This window comes from Nerophis ophidion, linkage group LG04 (genome assembly GCF_033978795.1).
Source record: "Nerophis ophidion isolate RoL-2023_Sa linkage group LG04, RoL_Noph_v1.0, whole genome shotgun sequence".
Classification (NCBI taxonomy): domain Eukaryota; kingdom Metazoa; phylum Chordata; class Actinopteri; order Syngnathiformes; family Syngnathidae; genus Nerophis; species Nerophis ophidion.
This window is the reverse complement of record NC_084614.1, coordinates 45894434-45918248: the sequence shown is the minus strand read 5'-3', so window position 1 is coordinate 45918248 and position 23815 is coordinate 45894434. Positions and strand designations below refer to the sequence as shown.

At 42.8% G+C, this 23815-nt stretch overlaps 1 pseudogene; it reads left to right on the top strand.

The window, feature by feature from the left end:
• The window catches only part of LOC133551459 (N-acetylglucosamine-1-phosphotransferase subunits alpha/beta-like), a 48359-nt pseudogene that overhangs the window by 13343 nt on the left and 11201 nt on the right, over positions 1-23815 (top strand).

Here is a 23815-nt window from a genome sequence, read left to right as displayed (position 1 = left end):
GTTTGTTTGTGCACCTCCTGAGTTTGTTATCATGACTACATCAGGGACATTATTTCAGCCTGCCTTTGCCGGTCACTCGTCCTGGCTTCTTTGTTTGCTCCACGCAACAAGTTACGTTGGTTATTATTGTGATTTTTGATTCTTGTTCCTGCGCTAAGCTTCGCCATAGCTTCCCATGCTATCGGCCCGCTTTTCTGTTTATGTTTGTTTTTGTCTGCTTGTATCTACGGTGTATGATTTATGAGAAATAAATCAGCTCCTACCTTCACACTTTCGTCTGGCGTTGTCCGTTCTGCATCTGGCAGGAACGACCCCGCATAAAGATGAGACCCCAAGGTGACATTAATTAAGTTAAGCTGCAGTAAATTGGATGATGCGGACACATTTGTTACTAGATTATTTCTAATATGCTTTTGCCTTGGAGACTTTGTATGTGTAAGAAACATGCAACTATAAATGTGCTGTTTTAAACTTCAATGTTGTTCAATTAATACACATTGCGTTATGTCTTGCTTGTGTGCTATTGTGTGCTTAGCTGTTTCGTAGCTGCCAGGTCCTGGTAGCGTATAGCCTCCCATTTGTACCTTTTGAAAATAACTGGACTGAAATACAAGAAAAAAAAAACTTGTGTTTTTTGGAGGAAAATTAGATGGATTCCAAGATGGCAGCGCCCGGACGGGCTGCGACATTGCGGAGCTATTGCTAAAGATGGAACATTTGGCGGAAATGCCGGACAGTTCTGCAGACTTCATGGCTGGCTCGCATCGTGGTCCCTCCGTGATCACGTACGACCGCCAGACACTTCTGGATATGGACATATCAGGCCGCTTTGGACTGATAGACGCGGGCTTGTTCGACGTGCTAACTAGCATGGGAATACGTCGGCGGCTACATCCAGCGGCCTGTGAAGCAGCGTAGTCTAGTAGCAGCGGGGGCCGTCTACGGAGCAGACGCCAGCGGTGTGATCGGAAACGCGGATGCCGAGTGGGGCTAAAAACAAAGCAGAAGGCTAATCCCCACAGGACACCACTTCCCTCCATCCTACAGCCGGATTTAAATGAAAGATGCAAGACTACTGGTCTGGGTAAGGAGTCAGTTAAATTAGAACAATTTTTTTCTGCTTTGAGTGTTTCAGAGTTGGACATGTGTTTTACCGAGGTGGCTAACTATGATGCGTGCAGTTTATCAAAGCAACAAACAAACAATCGGAAAATCCCCGTTACTGAGGTGGCTAACCATGATGCGTGCAGTTTATCAAAGCAACAATCAAACAATCGGAAAATTCCCGTCGTATCAATTCCTAGATATGGTCGTAACTATACTAAATGCACTGGGCATAATAAACACAACATTATTAATATTGCTACTACGGATAATTTGATCAAAAACTCCCTAAAACAGCCCACTACCTATAATATAGGTTTTTTAAACATCAATCAATCAATCAATCAATGTTTATTTATATAGCCCCAAATCACAAATGTCTCAAAGGGCTGCACAAATCATTACGACTACAACATCCTCGGAAGAACCCACAAAAGGGCAAGGAAAACTCACACCCAGTGGGCAGGGAGAATTCACATTCAGTGGGACGCCAGTGACAATGCTGACTATGAGAAACCTTGGAGAGGACCTCAGATGTGGGCAACCCCCCCCCTCTAGGGGACCGAAAGCAATGGATGTCGAGCGGGTCTAACATGATACTGTGAAAGTTCAATCCATAGTGGCTCCAAGACAGCAGTGAGAGTCCCGTCCACAGGAAACCATCTCAAGCGGATCAGCAGCGTAGAGATGTCCCCAACCGATACAGGCGAGCGGTCCATCCTGGGTCCCGACGAGCGGTCCATCCTGGGTCTCGACTCTGAACAGTCAGTACTTCATCCATGGTCATCGGACCGGACCCCCTCCACAAGGGAGGGGGGGACATAGGAGAAAGAAAAGAAGCGGCAGATCAACTGGTCTAAAAAGGAGGTCTATTTAAAGGCTAGAGTATACAGATGAGTTTTAAGATGAGACTTAAATGCTTCTACTGAGGTAGCATCTCGAACTGTTACCGGGAGGGCATTCCAGAGTACTGGAGCCCAAACGGAAAACGCTCTATAGCCCGCAGACTTTTTTTGAGCTCTAGGAATCACTAATAAGCCGGAGTCTTTTGAACGCAGATTTCTTGCCGGGACATACGGTACAATACAATCGGCAAGATAGGCTGGAGCTAGACCGTGTAGTATTTTATATGTAAGTAGTAAAACCTTAAAGTCACATCTTAAGTGCACAGGAAGCCAGTGCAGGTGAGCCAGTACAGGCGTAATATGATCAAACTTTCTTGTTCTTGTCAAAAGTCTAGCAGCCGCATTTTGTACCAACTGTAATCTTTTAATGCTAGACATGGGGAGACCCGAAAATAATACGTTACAGTAATCGAGACGAGACGTAACAAACGCATGGATAATGATCTCAGCGTCTTTAGTGGACAGAATGGAGCGAATTTTAGCGATATTACGGAGATGAAAGAAGGCCGTTTTAGTAACGCTTTTAATGTGTGACTCAAAGGAGAGAGTTGGGTCGAAGATAATACCCAGATTTTTTACAGAGTCACCTTGTTTTATGATTTGGTTGTCAAATGTTAAAGTTGTATTATTAAATAGAGGTCGGTGTCTAGCAGGACCGATAATCAGCATTTCCGTTTTTTTGGCATTAAGTTGCAAAAAGTTAGCGGACATCCATTGTTTAATTTCATTAAGACACGCTTCCAACTGACTACAGTCCGGCGTGTTGGTCAGCTTTAGGGGCATGTAAAGTTGGGTGTCATCAGCATAACAGTGAAAGCTAATACCGTATTTGCGTATGACGTCACCTAGCGGCAGCATGTAGATGCTGAAGAGTACAGGGCCAAGGACCGAACCCTGAGGAACTCCACACGTTACCTTAACATAGTCCGAGGTCACACTGTTATAGGAGACGCACTGCATCCTATCAGTAAGATAAGAGTTAAACCATGACAGGGCTGAGTCTGACATACCAATTCGTATTTTGATACGCTCTAATAAAATATTATGATCGACGGTATCGAAAGCAGCGCTAAGATCGAGGAGCAGCAACATAGATGACGCATCAGAGTCCATCGTTAGCAATAGATCATTAGTCAATTTTGCGAGGGCTGTCTCAGTCGAGTGATTTGCCCTGAAACCGGATTGAAAGGTTTCACATAGATTGTTAAACGCTAAGTGCTCATTTAGCTGCTCTGCAACAATTTTTTCGAGGATTTTCGAAATAAAGGGAAGGTGAGACACCGGTCGGTAGTTTACCATGAGGTCAGGATCGAGGTTAGGTCTTTTAAGGAGAGGATGAATAACCGCTTTTTTGAATGCAACGGGAACAGTGCCCGAGGAAAGTGATAAGTTTATAATATTTAGCACTGATGGACCTAATAATACAAACATAAGATCATTGTCTCCTAAAACGTTGTTAGTTAATGATATTATCAGAGACAACAATCTTAACGTCATCGGTCTCAGCGAAACCTGGCTTAAACCAAACGACTTTTTTGCGCTAAATGAGGCATGTCCTCCTAACTTTACACATGCGCATATTGCCCGTCCGCTTAAAAGGGGTGGGGGGGTCGCACTAATATACAACGAAAACTTTAACCTTAGTCCTAACATAAATAATAAATATAAATCGTTTGAGGTGCTTACTATGAGGTCTGTCACACCGCTACCTCTACACCTGGCTGTTATCTACCGCCCCCCAGGGCCCTGTTCGGACTTTATCAATGAATTCTCAGAGTTCGTTGCGGATCTAGTGACACACGCCGATAATATAATCATAATGGAGGACTTTAATATCCATAAGAATACCCCATCGGACCCACCGTGCGTAGCGCTCCAGACTATAATTGATAGCTGTGGTCTCACACAAATAATAAATGAACCCACGCATCGCAACGGTAATACGATAGACCTAGTGCTTGTCAGGGGCATCACCGTTTCCAAAGTTACGATAGTCCCGTATTCTAAAGTATTGTCCGATCATTACCTTATAAAATTCGAGGTTCAGACGCATGTTCGGCAAACTAATAATAATAATAACTGCTATAGCAGCCGCAACATTAATGCTGCCACAACGACAATTCTTGCTGACCTACTGCCCTCGGTAATGGCACCATTCCCAAAGTATGTGGGCTCTATTGATAACCTCACAAACAACTTTAACGACGCCCTGCGCGAAACCACTGATAACATAGCACCGCTAAAGTTAAAAAAGGCTCCAAAAAAGCGCACCCCGTGGTTTACAGAAGAAACTAGAGCTCAGAAATTATTATGCAGAAAGCTGGAACGCAAATGGCGCACGACTAAACTTGAGGTGCACCATCAAGCATGGAGTGATAGTTTAATAACTTATAAACGCATGCTTACCTTAGCTAAAGCTAAATAGTACTCAAATCTCATCCACCGTAATAAAAACGATCCTAAATTTTTGTTTAGTACGGTAGCATCGCTAACCCAACAAGGGACTCCTTCCAGTAGCTCCACCCACTCAGCTGATGACTTTATGCAATTCTTTAGTAAGAAAATTAAAGTTATTAGAAAGGAGATTAAAGACAATGCATCCCAGCTGCAACGGGGTTCTATTAACACTGACACGATTGTATATACGACGGATACTGCCCTCCAAAATAGTTTCTCTCGTTTTGAGGAAATAACATTAGAGGAATTGTTACAACGTGTAAATGGAATAAAACAAACAACATGTTTACTTGACCCTCTTCCTGGGAAACTGATCAAGGAGCTCTTTGTATTATTAGGTCCATCAGTGCTAAATATTATAAACTTATCACTTTCCTCGGGCACTGTTCCCCTAGCATTCAAAAAAGCGGTTATTCATCCTCTTCTTAAAAGACCTAACCTCGATCCTGACCTCATGGTAAACTACCGACCGGTGTCTCACCTTCCCTTTATTTCAAAAATCCTCGAAAAAATTGTTGCGGAGCAGTTAAATGAACACTTAGCGTCTAACAATCTATGTGAAACCTTTCAATCCGGTTTCAGGGCAAATCACTCCACGGAGACAGCCCTCGCAAAAATGACTAATGATCTATTGCTAACGATGGATTCTGATGCGTCATCTATGTTGCTGCTCCTCGATCTTAGCGCTGCTTTCGATACCGTCGATCATAATATTTTATTAGAACGTATCAAAACACGAATTGGTATGTCAGACTTAACCCTGTCTTGGTTTAACTCTTATCTTACTGATAGGATGCAGTGTGTCTCCCATAACAATGTGACTTCGGACTACGTTAAGGTAACGTGTGGAGTTCCCCAGGGTTCGGTCCTTGGCCCTGCACTCTTCAGCATCTACATGCTGCCGCTAGGTGACATCATACGCAAATACGGTGTTAGCTTTCACTGTTATGCTGATGACACCCAACTCTACATTCCCCTAAAGCTGACCAACACACCGGATTGTAGTCAGCTGGAGGCGTGTCTTAATGAAATTAAACAATAGATGTCCGCTAACTTTTTGCAACTCAACGCCAAAAAAACGGAAATGCTGATTATCGGTCCTGCTAGACACCGAACTCTATTTAATAATACAACTCTAACATTTGACAACCAAACAATTAAACAAGGCGACACGGTAAAGAATCTGGGTATTATCTTCGACCCAACTCTCTCCTTTGAGGCACACATTAAAAGCGTTACTAAAACGGCCTTCTTTCATCTCCGTAATATCGATAAAATTCGCTCCATTCTGTCCACTAAAGACGCTGAGATCATTATCCATGCGTTTGTTACGTCTCGCCTCGATTACTGTAACGTATTATTTTCGGGTCTCCCCATGTCTAGCATTAAAAGATTACAGTTGGTACAAAATGCGGCTGCTAGACTTTTGACAAGAACAAGAAAGTTTGATCACATTACGCCTGTACTGGCTCACCTGCACTGGCTTCCTGTGCACTTAAGATGTGACTTTAAGGTTTTACTACTTACGTATAAAATACTACACGGTCTAGCTCCATCCTATCTTGCTGATTGTATTGCACCATATGTCCCGGCAAGAAATCTGCGTTCATAGGACTCCGGCTTATTAGTGATTCCCAAAGCCCAAAAAAAGTCTGCGGGCTATAGAGCTTTTTCATTTCGGGCTCCAGTACTCTGGAATGCCCTCCCGGTAACAGTTCGAGATGCCACCTCAGTAGAAGCATTTAAGTCTCACCTTAAAACTCATTTGTATACTCTAGCCTTTAAATAGACTCCCTTTTTAGACCAGTTGATCTGCCGTTTATTTTCTTTTTCTTCTATGTCCCACTCTCCTTTGTGGAGGGGGTCCGGTCCGATCCGGTGGCCATATACTGCTTGCCTGTGTATCGGCTGGGGACATCTCTGCGCTGCTGATCCGCCTCCGCTTGGGATGGTTTCCTGCTAGCTCCGCTGTGAACGGGACTCTCGCTGCTGTGTTGGATCCGCTTTGGACTGGACTCTCGCGACTGTGTTGGATCCATTATGGATCGAACTTTCACAGTATCATGTTAGACCCGCTCGACATCCATTGCTTTCCTCCTCTCCAAGGTTCTCATAGTCATCATTGTCACCGACGTCCCACTGGGTGTGAGTTTTCCTTGCCCTTATGTGGGCCTACTGAGGATGTCGTAGTGGTTTGTGCAGCCCTTTGAGACACTAGTGATTTAGGGCTATATAAGTAAACATTGATTGATTGATTGATGTTTACGGGCTGTCGAGCTTTGTACAAATAAATGCGGAAATTTACGGACTAATCGACCATTTTTATAACCGACTAGTCAACGACAATCGTAACGATTAGTCGTGATAATTGAGTTATGAGTGGCTGTAATTTAGCCATCAGCTTTTAAAATTAAACTTGTTATATTTTTGGACTACTTCATTCAGAAATATCCATTTATTAATTTATTAATATCCATTTTGAATACCTTTTATAACTGATACCAGTAGTTCAGCCGGGATATGCTCATTACAAAATTAGATTAACAGCCCTTGTATTATCTTGTTATTGTTTTTATTTCGATGACCAATTAGAAAGTCTGTGAGTGTGTCACATACAGGTTGCCAGTTACGCACCGCCATATTCGTCTAGCTACTGCCACTGGTAAGGTTATGACAAAGCCAGGAACTAAACGAGAATTTGTATCGGGGATGCCTTTGAAAGATGAAGATGATTAAACGCGGAATATATTTTTTTATCTGAAGCAAAACTTGCTAGATTCTTCTTTGATTGTGTTCTTATTACTTGCAATAAACTGAAATGGACATTTTGTATGTAAACTATATTTTTCAATACAATCTATGATATTGTCTTAGAAAGCTAGTATGTTCATTAAAAAAATGCTTAGTGTGATGCTCAGCTCCGAATATATAATACTTAGCCCGGTCAATGACACATCAACATATAGGGGGAAATATATGCCCGTTAGTCTGTAATTCAATGTGTCATCCCACTGACAGGGCAACATATATTTTCGACAAATAAAACCTATGTGGATATGGGTAGTGTCTTTGCCTATTTTGTTCTCAATATGCTGATACGCTGAGGAAATTGGTTCCAAAATTAGCACGGGTAATTTCGGTTTCTGGTACTGTGTGTGCATCAGGCACATATGGGATGGTATTTGCTTGTCACAATATAATGCATTACATGTAATGATTTTTGACTTTGTGTATTGACATGGTAGTAGGCTACATGATTTATGCATAACGTGGTTTTTGCCTAATGTGGGTTGGCTCAAATAATTGCACTCTGCACTGAAAAAATGGTGATGTGCGTACATGGAAGATAATTTTAGTGCGTCAGGTAGGATACACTATGGAGTTATGTTGAACGAAAAGTGGCGGTAATTCTACTGTTGGCTTTGCCCTGCTAAAACTAGACATTTTAGCAGGGTAATGCCGACAATCTGTCCCGACTCCCGACGAAAATATTGCTGCGTAACTTTACAAATATATTTGGCTAATCGACATCAGTAAAATGTGGCATAATTACTTCGTAAACCATCTTGCAATAAGCTTATAAAAGAGAAACCTATGGTGTAGGACTCGTCGATTGCCTTTTGCAGTTCCTTGGAGTAGGATTCGGATTTGGCTGCGTATCTGGTAACCTCAGTTACAGAGAGTAGGAGGGGACTACAGAATTTTGACCGTGATTGCAGTACCATTTCTGGCCACATTACTACATGTAAAAAAAAAATCCTTCATTTTAGCCTTGGCGCAGCACCATGATTCGATACAAATTGGGGAAACCCAGCGGGCTGCTGCACAGCCGGAACAGGTGACATAGGAGCCTTGCATTGGTGAGGAGCATTAATGGGTGGTACCAGAACTTTGATTTGGCATAATACAGGAATCGGAGGCGATGTGACTTTAACCTGGCGTGGTACAGGAACGGGTTATGGAGGCAGATCCTTGAGCAGTAGGGGTGCTGGAACTTGGGGGAGTTGAGCTTCAGGAAGCAGTGGTGTGGTTCCGGCGCTTGGATGAGCATATACACGCTTGAAAAAAGCTGTCTAGCTGCTTTACTCTGAGAGATAAAGTCAATGCAAGGCTGCTGGTGTGCAATGGGATTACCAAAACTCAATTTTTAGCTGGTTGTTGGCCATCTAGTTAAAGTTAAAATACCAATGATTGTCACACACACACTAGGTGTGGTGAAATTTGTCCTCTGCATTTGACCCATCCCCTTGATCACCCCCTGGGAAGTGAGGGGAGCAGTGGGCAGCAGCGGGGCCGCGCCCGGGAATCATTTATGGTGATTTAACCCCCAATTCCTTGATGCTGAGTGCCAAGCAGGGAGGTAATGGGTCCCATTTTTTTAAGTCTTTGATAAATTACTCGGCCGGGGTTTGAACTCCCAACCTACCAATTTCAGTGCGGCCACTCTAACCACTAGGCCACTGAGTTGGTGGTAGCTAACTGTCCTTAGCTGGCTTTCTGACAAGCTACCTATCATATCGAGTAGAGTCGGGGACTGCATCCTCCAAATGTCAGACATGTTTTAATTTTTTCTACTTTCCCATCAGCGCTTGAATGTTTCTCTACATGCACACACCACATATGTTACAAAAAATGTTTAAGTTGTGAATGAAGGCGGATTTTTCTGTGACGCCTTTTTTCTTTGTTGTTTAGAAGTGTGGAGAATGAAGTTTTACTAACGCTTGTGAATGTCATTGAAATCCATGAAAAAAGATAACACTTTGGTTTTGAAAAGTCCTTAGATAAATGAAGGCCATATATAGTGATGTGTGTATGCAGACTACAACTGCTTCTTCTTCCTGGCTATATGTGAGCAATAATCTGTCGATAAATCTTTATTTAATTTTTATTATAAATATCCTGATGTTATTTGTGATGGTAAAGGTGTTACGATTGCATGATGATCTGGACTCCTCAATGCAGAGACAACAGGTAAAATGTAATTTATTGACAAAAACAAGGAAACAGTTCAGCAGGGGCGTCCAGAGGAAGCATAGGGAAAGCCATGCATGTGTAGGAACGAAGCAAACATTATATCAGACAGGGCTGGCAAAAGAATCCTGATTATTGATTGTCAGCAAGTGATTCTCCTAATAAACTGGTGGCAGGTGCTCAAACCAGATGTAAAGTGGCTAGGAAACAAGACAAACTTGAAGTATAATGAAAAATGAAAGTATTTGTCAGAAAATAATACACAATGAAGGAAACTAATAACTGTCTTTGTCATGATCTGTGGTCGAGAACATGTTTTGTTTGATTATGTTCTGTTGGTTTTTGGACACGAGTGAGGGAAGAGTGGATCGTGAGATCGACAGGCGGATCGGTGCGGCGTCTTCAGTAATGCGGACGTTGTACCGATCCGTTGTGGTGAAGAAGGAGCTGAGCAGGAAGGCAAAGCTCTCAATTTACTGGTCGATCTACGTTCCCATCCTCACCTATGGTCATGAGCTTTGGGTCATGACCGAAAGGATAAGATCACGGGTACAAGCGGCCGAAATGAGTTTCCTCCGCCGTGTGGTGGTGCTCTCCCTTAGAGATAGGGTGAGAAGCTCTGCCATCCGGGAGGAGCTCAAAGTAAAACCGCTGCTCTTCCACATTGAGAGGAGCCAGATGAGGTGGTTCGGGCATCTGGTCAGGATGCCACCCGAACGCCTCCCTAGGGAGGTGTTTAGGGCACGTCTAACCGGTAGGAGGCCACGGGGAAGACCCAGAACATGTTGGGAAGACTATGTCTCCCGGCTGGCCTGGGAACGCCTCGGGATCCCCCGGGAAGAGTTAGACGAAGTGGCTGGGGAGAGGGAAGTCTGGGTTTCCCTGCTTAGGCTGTTGCCCCCGCGACCCGACCTCGGATAAGCGGAAGAAGATGGATGGTTTTTGGACTCCATTAGTTCCTGTTTTTGTGCTCTCTTGTTTGTCTTGGTTTCCATGACTTCTCATTAGTTTCACCTGCCTTATGCACGCACCTGTTCCAATCAAGAGATTATTATTTAAGCTTGTTTTTTCAGTAAGTCGGCCTGGCGACATTACTTTGTTTCTGCTCGGTTCATGCCATTGTTCATGCTGCTCTTTTCTGGCCACAGAAAGTGTTTGTTTTATGTTCATAGTTTTCGTTCAAGTGTTAGTTTTGTTCCCTGCGCCAAGTTTGTGCCTTCGCCTTGTGAGTGTCTTTTGTTTGTACCCTTTTCTGAGATTTAATCATGTTTTTACCTTCACTCTATGTCCGGTCTAGTCCGTTTGCATCACAGAAGAACAAATCTTTTAGCAAGCTGCGTAAAGATCCACGTCCCGAGATCATGATAAAATAGTCATATCCATCCATCCATTTTCTACCGCTTGTCCCTTACAGGGTCGCGGTGGGCGCTGACGCCTATCTCAGCTACAATCGGGCGGAAGGCGGGGTACACCCTGGACAAGTCACCACCTCATCGCAGGGCCAACACAGATAGTTATATTTAGTAACAAATGTGTGCTTGAGCAGGAGAGAGTGACCGTTTGATGTTAGCTTTCTAAAAAAAATAACTGCATCAATTGATACACGCTACATTATATACTATATGTATTTTCTATTACACATTCACATATTTTAGTGATCACGGTACGGATGAAATTGTTGCAAGTATTACACGTCTGTTACTACCAGTATGTAAAAACAGGACATACATTTGAGTAATCCCCTTCCACTGTGGTCGCACTCACAAAACAACGATGTGCATTTAGATTTTTAATTATTTGTGGGATTATGGTAATTTTATCCTCATCCCAATAGATATTCCCATATGAAATGATTGAAATAGATTTGATAGGTTTCTTGAAGTTCCTTTTATAATTTTATCTTGTGTGGCGTACACTGCAATCATACATCAAGTAAAATTTAATTTCTCACCTTCTCGGGGCGCCAGACTTATTCTAGCCTCAGAAGTGCGTAAAAGCAAGAGACATTATGTCGATGGGGGTGTACACTAAAGGCCAGATTTGACAGGGAACACCCTTATTTAATTGAAGACTTGCTTCACCCAAAGTGTGCAAATTGGATGAAGGTCCGTGTCACAGACTCACAGCCATGCAAATAGAGGTCCGCTTTGCAAATTGATCAAGTTATTTAAAGTTAAGTTAAAGTTAAGAAATGTGTCCTCTGCTTTCGACCCATCCCCTTGTTCACCCCCTGCGAAGTGAGGGGAGCAGTGGGCAGCAGCAGTGGCCGCACCCAGAAATAATTTTGGTGATTTAACCTCCAATTCCGACCTTTTATGCTGCGTGCCAAGCAGGGAGGTAATGTTTTCCATTTTTATAGTCTTTGGTATGACTCGGCTGGGGTTTGAACTCACAACTGCCGATCTAAGGGCGGACACTCTAACCCAGGGGTGGGCGAACTTTTTGACTCGCGGGCCACAATGGGTTTTAAAATTTGACAGAGGGGCCGGGCCAGGTGCATTTGGAGGGAGTGTTTGGGCCGGATATACTAAAGCATTAAATGTAGTGTGTGCAAACCTCATAGCACAGTAAGAACACTACAACCCAATTTATTAACTGTCTTTCAAATGTGAAAAATAGCCCTTATCAGTTAATAAATTTGTCTCAAGGAATATGCAAGATATGGCATTTACATACTATTTCGCAGATACTGTGAGGAGGAAATGTAAATAGATTAAAATAACATACGCACTGTGATTTATTAAGATTGCGTCTGTTTTTAATAAGTTTTAATCAAAGGTGCAAAGTTAAAGAAATCAACATTTATTGAAAAATGGAATCACTTTCAACATTCAAAACATATTATTACACAACGAAATACTCAAGCTCAATAATATCTACTTGTGTTAAACTCCGCAAAATCATGGATGGATTGTCCTGACCGCGCGCTCTACAAACTCGCCACGGACGCCCTCGCCTTCACGCGCAAACAGTACACGTGTATCGTTGCCAAGCACACAGACATAGGCTGTATTAAATATCCTACCTGCAGCTGAAAATTTAAATTTAAATTAAGAGCGATGTGCGGAGTGTTAATTAAGCTACTGTACCGCTGCTGTGCGTAAATGCGCATTGCTCTTAATTAAAAGACGCACTTTTAAACTTTCCATATGCATTTTTTCATAACACAGCAGAAAAACTCACCATTTCAGTGGGAACAGTGTTGTTGGTCTCCCTTTTTTGCCAGTGCATCAAAGTCTGGAGTTAGTTTTGTTGTGGCAATTCTCAGGACAGATCTGAGGTGTTGGTCAGTTAACTTGGATCTGTGATGGGCTTAGTTGATTTTCATGATGCTAAACGTCTGCTCACACACGTAGGTCGAGCCAAACAACACCAGCATCTTCTGCGCCGTCCTCCGGAGGTTTGGAAACGCGGTCTCGCTAAGTGAAGCGTAAAAGTCATTCAGTTTAAGAGACTTGAACTTCTCCTTTGAGACGGAGTCAGACTGAAGATCGATCAGTTCCAATTGCAGCTCCTGCGGTGCTGATTCGGGGTCTTGTGACAGGGGACAGGACACCAGTTGAAGTGACTTGTCAATTTTTTCAAAATCACAGAACCGACGGCAAAATTCTCTGTGCAGATCGTCTAGTGATTTGTAGTATTTCTTCGCATTTCGGGCGGCCTCTTTCTGCACGGCTAATGTGGGGAAATGTGCGAAAGATTTGTTTGACATTTGCCTGGACAATAAAACCAGCTTGGATTTGAAGGCTCTCACATTTGTGTACATGTCGTGCGCTAACTGATCTTTCCCCTGCAGCTTCACGTTCAGCTCATTCATGTGTGAAAATATGTCCACAACAAACGCAAAGTCACAAAGCCAGTTTGTGTCGCTCAGCTCGGGGAATTCTTCGGATTTCCCTATTAAATTAAAAAATGAGCGAATCTCGTCTTTGAGCTCCCAGACTCGTTGAAACACTTTCCCCAAACTTAACCAGCGGACGCAAGAGTGGTAGAGTAGATCCTGGTGATCCGCATTAGTTTCTTCCAGGAACGTAATGAACTGACGATGATTAAGTCCCCTTGCTCGTATGAAGTTAACACGTTTTACAACTGGATCCATGACGTGATTAAGCCGCAATACAGACTTACATAGAGACTCCTGATGAATGATGCAGTGAAGTAAAATAACACCCTGGTCAGGGTTTTCTTCTTTCACTTTATCCTGGATTCTTTTCAGCAGCCCGATGTTTTTTCCAGTTAAATTTGGCGATCCATCCGTGGTGACATTGGCAAGTTTACTCCAAGGTAGCTTCATTCTCTCGATGACAGCAGACACTTGTTCATATAAGTCCTCTCCTCGCGTTTTCCCTTTCAGTGATTCCATGCTCAAAAGCTCCTCCGTTATCTCAAAACTGTCGTTAATCCCTCGAATAAAAATTAGGAGCTGAGCAGTGTCTTTTATGTCGTTACTTTCATCCAGTGCTAGTGAATATAACTTAAAGGACTCCGCCTTTTTGTTTAACTCGCTGACTATATCTTTGTCAATCAGTTCCACGCGGCGAGTCACTGTCCTGCGTGCTAAACTGATTTTTTAAATTTTGGCTTTGCTCTCCGGACACAAGAGACCTGCTGTCTCTACCATGCACTCTTTCAAAAACTCGCCTTCGGAAAAAGGCTTGCTAGCCTTTGCTAATTTGAATGCCAGCAAATAACTTGCCTTGGTACTTGACTCTTAAAATGCAATTTGTCGGTGAAAAAAGTTCTGTTGACTCTGTAAATTAGCTGCCAACCTCTGAGCAGTAGCCGCTCGTTCTTGTGTTGACTGCTTGCTAGCATAGTGTGCATGCTTTGTGGCAAAGTGACGGCTGATATTGTACTCTTTGAAAACCGCAACAGTTTCTTGGCATATCAGACATACAGCCGTTGATCGGACTTCAGTGAATAAGTATTTTGTTGTCCACTCCTTATTAAACACTCGGCATTCGCTGTCCACTTTGCTTCTTTTTGGTCCGCTCATTTTTACAGAAGGGCTTAATGGTGACGTGAAACGAAGTGAAAATTAAAGTGAAATAAAGAGAAATACGCGCCACTCCAACAACTGTCAATGTGTTTTGAGTGCGCAATCTATTGGGGAAACGTGGGCATTGCAGGGAAAGGGGAAAAACGGAGGTTTTTACTATAATTTGGACAAGTTCGGCGGGCCGGATTAAAAAGCCTAACGGGCCGTATGTGGCCCGCGGGCCGTAGTTTGTCCATGTCTGCTGTAACCACTAGGCCAGTGGTTCTCAACCTTTTTTCAGTGATGTACCCCCTTTGAACATTTTTTTTAATTCAAGTACCCCCTAACCGAACAAAGCATGTTTGGTTAAAAAAATAGGTAAAGAAGTAAAATACAGCACTATATCATCAGTTTCAGATTTTTTAAATTTTATAACAGTGCAAAATATTGCTCACATGTAGTGGTCTTTCTTGAACTATTTGGAAAAAAAGATATAAAAATAACTAAAAACTTGTTAAAAAATAAACAAGTGATTCAATTATAAATAAAGATTTCTACACATAGAAGTAATCATAAACTTAAAGTGCCCTCTTTGGGGATTGTAAGAAAGATCCATCTGGATTCATGAACTTAATACTAAACATTTCTTCACAAATAAAGAAATCTTTAACATCAATGTTTATGGAACATGTCCACAAAAAATCTTGCCGTCAACACTGAATATTTTATTGTTGCATTTCTTTTCACAGTTTATGAACTCTCATCCATATTTTGTTGAAGTATTATTCAATAAATATATTTATAAAGGATTTTTGAATTGTTGCTATTTTTAGAATATTTAAAAAAAATCTCACATACCCCTTGGCATACCATCAAGTACACCCAGGGGTACGCGTACCCCCATTTGAGAACCACTGCTCTAGGCCACTGAGTAGGTTTTTGTGCGGGTTGACATGTTTAGGATCAAGTGTTTCCGTACTTTCCATGTTTGCCAATAGCCACCTCCCTTTTTCTCTTCCGGTCGAACTGACTCACGCATGTTCTTTTCCGTCTGAAAAAACACGAGCAATGACGTCACATAATATCGACAAATGAATATGTGGATGACAAATTTTATTGTGGATTGTGGACAGATTGTTGCAGTCCTATTTAAGCATGCAAGTTGCTATCATCTAATTAGAAACCATGTATTGATTAGTTTGATGAGAAAAAAGCTTTGACTTATGTTCTGTTGCTTTAATCCATTCTTCAGCGCAGTTTTTTAATTATTGAGCCGTCAAAAATATTTATTTTCTTAGCTGTATGGGTTGCAACGGTACTCAGATGTAATGCACCTCTCCACCACTCGTGGCAGTGAAGACAATATAAAAAAAAAAAACAGAAGAAGTCTGCCGCTAAAGTCATAGAACAAAGTTTATTAAGCGCGAAAATTATGACTAAAGTGGTAAAGCTGTATTTTCATTTTCACTTTAATTTGATTTAAAATACATTCAGTTAGAATGTATTTAATTTAGCACTGGGTAATAATTTTCATTTGTGAGTGAGTTTTGAATGTGTCTTCTTTTGTCGTCAACATTTGATAAGTGATTACTTTGTAATAAATAATAATAAGAAGAAGAATAAGAAGAATAAGAATAACAATAAATAATAAATGATAAATAATAAATAAATAAAAAATAATGAATAAAATCCTGACTCAAGCCTGTCACTTAGAGTTGGTGACAAACCCCAAGATGCAGAGATGGCAGGCTTGGTGCAGGAAAACATGATTTAATTTCCAGAAATTAAGAAAATACACAAACCAGGAACAGGCAAACAGGAAACAGCTAACAGGAAAACAAAAAACAGGGAGCTAGGAGACAGCAAACTGCAAATAGCTATCAGAAACCAGCAAACAGAAAAAGCTTACCGCAAACAGCGACAATGACAATACTAAAGCAATGACTGGAGTCAGTGTCAATCGGCCCGCTGATTGACGACAGGTGTGGCCAGGTGCCAATCAGCTGCAGTTGAGGGGAAACAGCGCTCAGGGAGAAAAGCAGGAAACAACCAAAATATTAGCACTGACAGGAAATAAAGACAAACAGAGGAAAAACTAAAACCTAACTAAACTGTCAGTTATAACACTGACAAAGCCTTGATAACAATCTTTGTGATTAACACAAAGTTTCATATCATTTGACAAGATTTAACTCGTTCAACTGTTTGTTGGTTACATATAGTTATGGCATTTTATTCAAAGCAGGAGTAAAATTACTAATACAGTGTTAATATTTAAGCAGGCCCTTGGTGGAAAAGTTGGGCAACGAGGTAAAAAATGTTGACAACCTGAATCTCGAGCTTTAATGAGTGTGACTGATAAAAATGTATAACATCCACATACTTGCCAACCCTCCCGGAGTTTCCGGGAGACTCCCGAAATTCAGCGCCTCTACCGAAAACCTCCCGGGACAAATTTTCTCCCGAAAATCTCCCGAAATTCAGGCGGACCTGGAGGCCATGCCCCCTCCAGCTCCATGCGGACCGGAGCGAGGACAGCCTGTTTTCACGTCCGCTTTACCACATTATAAAGTGTGTCTACCCAATGACATTATAACAGTAGAATGATTGTGTGACGCGTCTCCTGCCGTCACCGTGTGGGTTGCAGTGCCGATCGATACAAGACGCATCGTAGCATGTTTGACTCTGTTTATTATTTCAATAATCATGTCTTCTGGCCATTAGGCCGCGCCAGTTTCTAGCGCGCGGGCTTTTCCTGCTGGTCGCAGCACACCTTTCGGTGTCCGTGTCTGCGTTTGCTGCGGGGGCTCATCTCGTTCTGGGTCTCGCTCGTCGTGCTCGTGGTCTTTGGTTGCCATGGTTTCCTCGCCTACTTCTGCTCCGATCGTTCCTCCCTCTCCCCTTTTATACTGCAGCAGAAGATGAAGAGAATGAGCACAGGTGTGTCGTGTACGCACCTGACTTGGCTGGCTGCAGCGTCGCTCCGAGTGCGTCCCGCCTCTTCTCTCCGCCGCATGCCCCGCCTCCTGGCCGCCATCTCAGGTAGGACCGGCGTTTGTCCTATCCCGCTGTCGGCTCGTCGGCTCCGTCTCTCCACAGATTGAGGGCGAATTTTTGGTTTCTTATGTGGGTTTATTGTTAGGCAGTTTCATTAACGTCCTCCCAGCCCGGTAATAACACACAACAACAGCAGTCATGTTTACGTCTACCGTAAGGCAGTTCGTCTGCCGTAAACAGCATGTGACACTCTTAAACATGACAATACTGCCATCTACTGTACATGCACCACAACACCCCCAGGCAACTTCAACCCTTTACTAAACATCCTCCAATTCACATCCCATCTCCCTGGATTGTAAATAACCTAATGTAAATAATCAAATGTATTTCTAATATATATACTTGTTCTTATGCTATCTGAACTCACTATCTTCTCTGCTGGCTGTACATATCCTACTAAGTCAGACCTACACTGTTTCAATGTCCATTTCTCTGTTGATGCAATTGTTGATGACTGAAGTACTGATATCAACCAAAGCTCCTCATCCCACCCCCCGGATTGTAAATAATTCAATGTATATACTATGATGATTAACTTGTGTGATGACTGTATTATGCTGATAGTATATATTTGTACCATGAATCGATTAACGTGGACCCCGATTTAAACAAGTTGAAAAACTTATTGCGGTGTTACCATTTAGTGGTCAATTGTACGGAATATGTACTGTACTGTGCAATCTACTAATAAAAGTTTCAATCAATCAATCAATCAATCAATCATGCATATGTGACAATAACATCTACGGCTTTTAGAAAGTGCGGTGCACGACTGCGCACACAACAGCTGTAAATATACTGCTCCCCTCTTAACCACGCCCCCCCCCCCCCCCCCCACCCCCCCCCACCTCCCGAAATCGGAGGTCTCAAGGTTGGCAAGTATGAACATCCAGAACGGATTGTTGTGCTCAAACTTTAAATATGCGTTGTTGATGTTGTTGCATTTATTAGAAAAAAAAAGACTGAAGGTTAAAGCAGGCAGAACTATTATTTTTTATTCCAACTATTGTCCCTCAAATACGCAGTGAGGCCGTAAAGTTTGTTTATCCGTTTATACAATTATTCAAGCAAGGTAATCGATAGTTTACTCAATTAATAAAATAATTAAACGCTGGAACCTTAAACCCATCCATCCATTTTCTAACGCTTGTCCCGTTCTTGTTCGCTGGAGCCTATCTCAGCTGCATTCGGGCGGAAGGGAGTGTACACCCTGGACAAGTCGCCACCTCATAGCAGGCCTTGTTTTTTGCTGACAGACCAATATCAATAACAAATCAGATTGGGATGCCCCGAGTTGGAATAACACATTAATTAATGTGTTTTGTTGTCAGTTTTTACAGACACAGTCTATCCTTTCAAAATCAGAGAAGAGAAGTTCTCTGTCAGCAAACCGCTTCGAGGACAATGACGCCCTTCGTCATTCACTGCGCTCCGTGGAGAAATACGCCCCCTGGGTGCGACACATCTTCATTGTGACAAACGGGCAGATTCCCTCCTGGCTCAACCTGGAGAACCCCGAGTTTCAATTGTTACCCACAAGGTAAAAATCTCAGTCTTTCCAGCTCAAACTGACCATTGTTAAAAGCTTGAAGTATAGAACCTTTGGGCAAGGTTATCACAAATGACCATGGATCTTATCTGAATTGCAGGAAATCTTCTTGAACCACAGCCATCTCCCCACCCTTAACTCCGTCGCTATAGAGAGCAACCTCCACCGCATCCCAGGAATCTCTCAGAAGTTCATTTACCTCAACGATGACATGATGTTTGGCAAAGACGTGTGGTTGGATGACTTGTACACCCCATCGAGTGGGCAGAAAGTAATCATAACAGACAAATGGTTTTCAACTTTCCCCCTAAGGCACAGGTGTCAAACTCCGTTACCAATATACCAATACACCCAACCGGCCCACATGACCAGCTTCTGTAATTAACGACACATTTCCACTTTTAAACACAACACATGGATATTAATAGGATGCATTGCACTAAACATTCTTATAAGGGTGTCAGATTACCACCAAAGGTAGCAATACTAATGAAAAACTAATTCAACTAATAAACCATGTCGTGCAAAATAACACATTAGAGATGCATGATAACTAGGAGTGTGCCAAATTAATCAGCTGCCAATCATTATCGGCTGATTCTTGTGAAAAAGAATGTGATCATCATTGCCTTTTATTGGTGATCACAAACAACAACAAATCAGTGGCTCGGAGCAAATTGTGTGTCTCCTTACAGTGTGGAGCCACTACCTTAATTTAGTAATAATCACCTCCATTCCTCAGTACTCCCGTCCAAAGGCAAACCCCAGTAACTAAATTTTGGTCAAAACTGAGCTGATAATAATTTTGGAGTTCCTAGGTGATATGCTTTACATTAGTGGATGCGATATTGTAATTTGTTCAGTAAGTAAGCTGTTACAAGCATGGCGGGACCTAGCAACTACCACATAACTGTGTAGATACAACAGGAACAACTATCATCTCAAAGGACCAATCGGAGCTTCTTTGTCAGTCGCCTTATTGTCTTTAATGAGACATTTGCACGAATGGGGGCCGACGGTCAACCTGATTATGTGATATTATGGCACGAGGGGATATTTGGAAGATTGGCCCAGGACATTGCAAGCACCTTCATTAAATGTATTGTTCTTGATTCTTTCCCTTGCATACTCTTTTGGGCAGATAACTGTGGAGGTCAATATAAAAACTGGATGCTGTACACGGCTCTTGCCCAATGTGCAAACGCAGAATGGGGCCCACCCGAGATTGTGATAAAATATCTGGAGAAAGGGCACACGTTCATGAGAGCAGATTCAATCCATGGCTCAATCGGCAAGAAAATGAAAGCTCAAGAAAACATCTACACGTTTGATGACTTTGTAGATCTTTGTAAGACAGCATCAAAATAGATTAGTTTTCCTTTGTTTTCTCAAAATCAGCTAGACGTGAGTTACTAGGTTTTGCCTTTGGACGGGAGAGTATCTTAAGTAATATTCAGGCACCATTCTCACTGTAAGACGAGGCTAAACATGTTACACACCGATTGCAAGCCAGGAGCAGGAATTCTAATCGCTAAGCTAACTTCCAAGCTATTTCAGAAAAACACCAAGAAACGTGTGCTCAGTAAAGTTTAGGAAGTACAGACAGAACCAGGTTACAGCAGAAAGGGAGCAGATATTGAAACAGATACAGGAAATTCACAAGTAAAGTCATAAGCGTTATAGAGAGGATAATTAAACAAAATGTGTCGGTGTGTCAGCATTGTCACAGTCAGTACACGACACTTAAGAGGAAGGTGGATTCATTCATAAAATGGTGGTGTTGATACACTGGGAAGGACTATCACAGAGTGAGGGTCGAGATCTACAGTTTGAATTCTGCCTGGAGACACAAGATTCCATTACCACAGCTTTAAAGGCCTACTGAAATGAGATTTTCTTATTCAAACGGGGATAGCAGGTCCATTCTATGTGTCACACTTGATCATTTCGCGATATTGCCATATTTTTGCTGAAAGGATTTAGTAAAGAACATCGACGATAAAGTTTGCAACTTTTGGTGCTGATAAAAAAGCCTTGCCTTTACTGGAAGTCGCAGACAATGACGTCACAAGGGTGAGGGCTCCTCACGTGCTCACATGGTTTATAATGGGAGCCTCCAGCAGCAAGAGCTATTCGGACCGAGAAAACGACAATTTACCCATTAATTTGAGCGAGGATGAAAGATTTGTGGATGATGATATTAATATCGAAGGACTAGAAAAAAAAATAGAAAAATAAAAGCGACGGCTCCGGGCGGCAGCAGTGTGAGCGTTTCAGATGTAATTAGACACATTTACTAGGATAATTCTGGAAGATCCCTTATCTGCTTATTGTTTTAATCAATCAATCAATTAATGTTTACTTATATAGCCCTAAATCACTAGTGTCTCAAAGGGCTGCACAAACCACAACACAAACCACTACGACATCCTTGGTAGGCCCACATAAGGGCAAGGAAAACTCACACCCAGTGGGACGTCGGTGACAATGACGACCCAGTGGGACGTGGGTGACAATGATGACTGTGATAACCTTGGAGAGGACGAAAGAAATGGATGTCGAGCGGGTCTAACATGATACTGTGAAAGTTCAATCCATAGTAGTGTTTTAGTGAGATTGTAAAGACATACATCAAGGTCGGATGGCTGCGGTGAACACGCAGTGCCTCAGAGAGAAGCCGAGGAGCCAAGCTCACAGCTGCCTTTTAAACAGCTACTGCAGGAGGACGAATAACCCAATGATGTCTCCGGTAAGATATATACATCACAATTTTCCCATCCAAAAACATGCTGGTTGACGTAGAGAAACATGTTCGCTTGATCGCTCTGTGTTAAAAACAAAGAAACACCGGCTGTGTCTCGGTGCTAAAGACAGCTGCAATACACCACTTTCCACCAATGGCATTGTTCTTTATAGTCTCCATTATTAATTGAACAAATTGCAAAAGATTCAGCAACACAGATGTCCACAATACTGTTTATTTGCGCGATGAAAAGAGATTACTTTTAGCCGCAAGTGGTGGTTCGCTAATATTTCCTGACAGTCCGTGACGTCACGCGCAAGTGTCATCATTCCGCGACGTTTTCAACAAGAAACTCCGCTAGGAATTTAAAATTGCAATTTAGTAAACTAAACCGGCCGTATTGGCATGTGTTGCAAAGTTAATACTTCATCATTGATATATAAACTATCAGACTGTGTGGTGGGTAGTAGTGGGTTTCAGTAGGCCTTAAAGTGAAGGGTAGAAGTGTTGGTTATGTAACCGTTACTCCCACAAAGTCAAAGCACTCCAGTCCATCCATCCATCCATCTTCTTCCGCTTATAGAGGTCGTGTCGCAGGGGAGGCAGCATAAGCAGGGAAGCCTACACTTTCCTCTCCCCAGCCACCTCGTCCAGCTCTTCTTGGGGAATCCTAAGGCCTTCCCAGGCCAGCCATGAGACATAGTCTTCACAATGTGTTCCTGGGTCTCCCCTGTGGCCTCATACCGGTCGGACGTGCCCGAAACACTTCCCTAGGGAGGCGTTCGGGTGGCATCCTGACCAGATGCCCTAACCACCTCATCTGGCTACTCTCGATGTGGAGGAGCCACCCGGTGGAGGAAACTCATTTCGGCCGCTTGTACCCATGATCTCGTCCTCTCGGTCATAACCCAAAGCTCATGGCCATAGGTGAGGATGGGAATCAATCAATGTTTACTTATATAGCCCTAAATCTGTAGATCGCCCAGTAAATTGAGAGCTTTGCCTTCCGGCTCAGCTCCTTCTTCACCACAACGGATCGATACAGCGTCCGCATTACTGAAGACGCCGCACCGATCCACCTGTCGATCACACGATCCACTCTTACCTCACTCGTGAACAAGACTGCTAGGCACTTGAACTCCTCCACTTGGAGCAAGGTCTCTTCCCCAACCCGGAGATGGCACTCCACCCTTTTCCGGGCAAGAACCATGCACTCGGACTTGGAAGTGCTGATTCTCATCCCAGTCGCTTCACACTCCAGCCTGTGTCTTTTTATTTACCTGCAGATATATCTCAGCTGGCCTCTTGGCCCTTGTTCCAAGTTTTGCAGAGGAGACTGGATCAACAACGGGCAGTGCAATGAAGTATGTAACAACATTGACTGCTTGTGGGATGGAGGAGACTGCAAGGGTAAAGCCTGCTCTTACGTGTAACTCAGATTTCAAATACATTTTATTGATTTTATTTGACCGGTGTAGCAAAAAAACACAGATCTGCACGCAGTGCTGGGGCTGAGAAGACCAGTAGAAATACTGGTGATGCGCTTCTTCGAGCTGGGACATCCCAGGCCGCAACACCAGAGTCACCACTAATCTTCTTGAATGAGGACAAAAGTGGTCCCAAAGTGGAAGTGTTTGACGCTGCTGCAGTTCCGCTGGCCAGGAAACTCCAACAATTTGTCCCATCTAACAAAGACGTCTTGCTCAGGCAGATGAAAAAGGACTATATAGACCTACTGGAGGTAAGCGTGAGCTGCATCGCTCACGTTTTACTTGCTAATCTTATATTATCCTTTGTCCTAGCAGGAAGACGAGCATCAACAGAGAGGTCTAATGTATGAGACCAATGGTGCCGCCACTGGCCGAAAGCTGCAGGACAGTTTTTTAGCTTCATTAAACTACGTTAACAGGCTGTATAACAGCAAGTTTGGCATCAAGACACGAAAAGTGATTGCACATGCACCCTACATGATTGACAAGTCGATAATGAAGGAGCTGCAAGAAACGTGAGTGCTAACCCCGGATTTACACTACATGCGGAACGACTGT